Source organism: Triturus cristatus, chromosome 3_2 (assembly GCF_964204655.1).
Source record: "Triturus cristatus chromosome 3_2, aTriCri1.1, whole genome shotgun sequence".
NCBI lineage: Eukaryota > Metazoa > Chordata > Amphibia > Caudata > Salamandridae > Triturus > Triturus cristatus.
The window spans coordinates 498,217,750-498,221,635 of record NC_140584.1 but is presented as its reverse complement, the minus strand read 5'-3'; positions in this window follow the sequence as shown (position 1 = coordinate 498,221,635).

Here is a 3,886-nt window from a genome sequence, read left to right as displayed (position 1 = left end):
CTCTTTCATATATCACATTGTCTTTTCTGCTCTAATTCATGCGCTCTTTTTGTCAGCACATGCCAATCATCCATACTAGATTATGTTTGCTGTACTTGCCCTTCTCCCAAGAATCGCGCTAAAGAGATCAGCACAATTGTTAATTTCCAATTTCAAATTTCTTCACTTTTGAAGAGAGTTTTAAAATGTTCTGTTTTGTTTTTTATGTATATTTAGTTTAGTAATGTACTATATTTGTAAATAGTGCTGACCCTCTAAGTCATGGGTACTTTCAAACTTTTTCTCGGGGGCCAAAAGACAGTCTGGTTTGTGGCTGAGGGCCGCACCGATGAGCCTGCGGGTGGGGACAGAAGGGGCGGGGCGGGGGCGATGGGGGCAAGGCTACTAAAGTAAAAACAAATCTTCAGTGTGCAGGGCAGGAATGCAAGTGCCCCGACTGTATGGTGCATGAGGCGGGAATGGTCACAGAGCTGTGGTGTATGGGGCAGGGATGTCAATGCCCTGTGCTGTAAGGTTCATGAGGCACCGATGGTCGCTGAGATGTAGTGTATGGGGTAGGGGTGCAGGGACAGTGTGGTGTATGAGGCACTGATGCATCACAGAGCTGAAGTGTATGAGCAGGGGTGCGAGGGCACTATACTGAGCATGCTATACGACACAGATGAGTCTAGGGGCTGCACATTTAACTAGGTATAGATCGGAAACAGCACTGCATGTGGCAGGGATATTAAAGCTCTGGATCTGCACCTTTAAGAAAAACAATGAAATCTTGTTTTTTCAAGCAAGATTAATCTGGGTCGTTTAATCTTACATGTAAGAGTCCACTCTTGCTAGTTCGGGGATGCCCTTTGAGTTGCTAGTCGAGTTGTATAAATATAGGTCCATTCATTTCATTAATTAATTCATGGTTGTCCACAATATACTGCTGGGATGAGAATCCATTACTAGTCAAATTCGCCCTCACAAGGGCACAAGTCACTGGGTCACACTTGGACGCATTCCTATTCATTGTGTAAAGCGGGAACTCAGTGGCTAGCGTGGCGCTACAGACACAGTACCTATAGTCACACTGAATGTCACTGAGCATCTGGGATCCTCATTGGCAGGTGAAGGAGGGAGAACTATTGGACAGGTATAGCGTAGCAACATGGATAAAAAGCACGCCTTTACCGTGGGAAGGTTGAAAACTTGCACCGATTGGTGCTGCTGAAAAGGCCGGTGGCACAGATATGACTGACTGATGTTGAAGACGGACCACTTTCGTGGCTGTGACTACAGTTGTTTGGTTACTGAGGTTGAAGATCTGCACCACAGCAGTAGTTTCCCCTCCCAGTGGCTGGTGCTGATGTCTATGCTGGACTAAAAAGGAAAGCCAGAAACCTGCATGCCAGGCGCGCAACGCCCATATAGCTCAAAGGGCTTCAGCTGGCCCCCACCTCACGCGTTGTGTGTGTCAGCCTGGGCTGAGACAGCTTCCTGTGTGCACCCGAGTACTTCACAGGTCGTTAAAAGACCATTCACTTGTTAACGAGGCTTTATTGTATTTGCATCCCTTCTTAGAGCCCCTGCATCTCACGTCACTGAGCAAGAAGGGGAGGGGCGACATAATTTCTTAAGCATGCTCCTTTGATTGCCTTTTATTTTTTTACTATGAATGCGGTCCCGAGGAACGAACAAATGGCAGAACAATGGCTGCTGACTGCATCTGCTGTTGTTTTCCACAAGGGGCCTCATCTAAAGGTCTGCCGGGCCGCAAGTGGTTTGCGGGCCATACTTTGAGTACCTAGGCTCTAAGTAGAGGTTGCGGCTACCCAGGGGTCCACACTCCGCAGGCCAAGAACCGCTGGAGTATGCTCCACCAGTCCTGGTGCACAACTAACCCACAAGCAGCAGGTTTTTGTTGTTGTTGTGTTACAAGATGCTTACAGGGCCAGCTTTAGGGTGGTGCAACCTGAGCTCAAGGGGCTATACAATTGAAATATCTCAATGGGTTAAAAAGCACTTGCTCAAGAGTTCCTTTTGTGCTCAGCAATTTCAGGCAGTAATTACAACGTCAAGATAACTTGGTGATGAAGGTACCTGCTGGAACCATCTGAGTTTTGCTTATGGCTGTTTTGACTCATCTTAAAGTAATGCAGAGGATTAATGTGCCTGCTTCAAAGTATGTGCAACATGCAGATCACAGAATTGTATTTTATGTTGATACCTCAGTGGGTTTCTGCTTTGGTACAGAGAACCTTTTGTAACTTAAGTTGCAATCCTTCTAATATAGCACAGTGAGCTATGAACTGGCTTCAAAGAACTGCATGCAAACCGAAAGGCAAAGGTTTATAAACATGTTTTTCTCCCCAGTCTTTTGAAGCTAAATGGGGTCTGTTTGGGTAAAAATAAATTGTAATTAGTAAAGCTAACCCTAAACCACTGTGTTATGGTTTAAATCCTGAGTCTGTGGTTCTCCAGACCAAGCACTCTTAAAATATACTTCCTACCATTATGGCTGACGTAACTACTACACCTAGTAGTCCTCATTGTCTCATGAAATATTTCCTATACAACAATTTACACACTTTTATGATTTTTTGTCTCTGTATAGTGTGTGTTTGATATAAAGGGCTCTGACCCCAATAAAAGAAGTTAAATACATGTGAGAGGGGGCTATGGCGGGATGAGGAGCACTGTTGGAGGGTGGGAGGGACAGAAGATCTCGATGGGGCGCCAACGAAGATTGTCGCACTAGGCACTGCCAGCAGGCCCGGTTCTAGAGGGTGGGCCAGGCCCACCCAAGGAATACCCTGGCCCACCTAAGGCCATTCAAACTGAAAAACAAGCGTTTTTTGCCTTAATGTTTCACAGGGCCGTGCAGCCCTCTGGGCTCTCCCTTATCGTTTATTTTAATGATTAACACCATTGACATAGGCTATTTTCAGACCTGGAAAGAGGTGTGAAGTCAGCAGAGTTTATTAGCTGGCATGAAAACTGAATTATGATTCTGGACTTATTGCATCATATTTTTACACTTCAATGATTTGCAAAGTAAACAGCTGCCCAAAAAAATTTAAAACATGAAAAACTGCCAAGTGGCTGTTTATGGTAGCAGACACATTTCTTCCGCTGCAAATGACCAGGAGCATGCTTCAGCCTAAAAGTTCTGCATCTTAAAGATTTGACAAGCAGCGTCCCTCCCCTTCTCCAAAGCCAGAAGCACATCAAAGAAAGGGAAGTATGTAGCTCTTTGGGTGCTGATTATTTTGTCAAAAATGTTAAACACAGACAGATGCCAATACCTAAAATATCAGCCCGATTAAATACTTTGTTGTTTTTTTGGCCTATACCCACTCACCTTCATGGCCCACCCAGTCTTCTTTACGGCCCTCCCACAGAAAGAATTCTAGACTGCCAGTACTACATTATGGTGATGATTGGCTGATATATTGTTGGACACTCGAAAAGTAGTCCAGGGCTCTCATTTTGAATCTCAGCCTGGCGCCAAAGTTATGTGAAGCATGTTTTATATTGTTTGGAGCAGAGCTTTGAGTGGGCAGGGTCTGTCCAGGTATGGGCACCAGCAGTTATTTTCAGAGGGCCTCGAAACGGGTCTCTATCGGGCTCTATTTTCGGGCCTCGCAGAGGTGGTTCGTTTTCTTTTTTTTTTTCTTGCACCAAACATATTTTGCTCTAGCTGGAATTGCCAGGCTAGATCCTGAGGCCGCTGACCTTTGTGTATGCTGTAGATCCTTTCATGCAGATTTTTATCATATGATGCGGGACTGTGGGGAAGTATCACAGTTTAGGACAGACAGTCCTCTCTTTAATGAATGACTTTTTAGGCACCTATCTCCTATTCATTCTGAGTAAAGCTTTGTTTGTTAGGTAAATTACCTAGAAC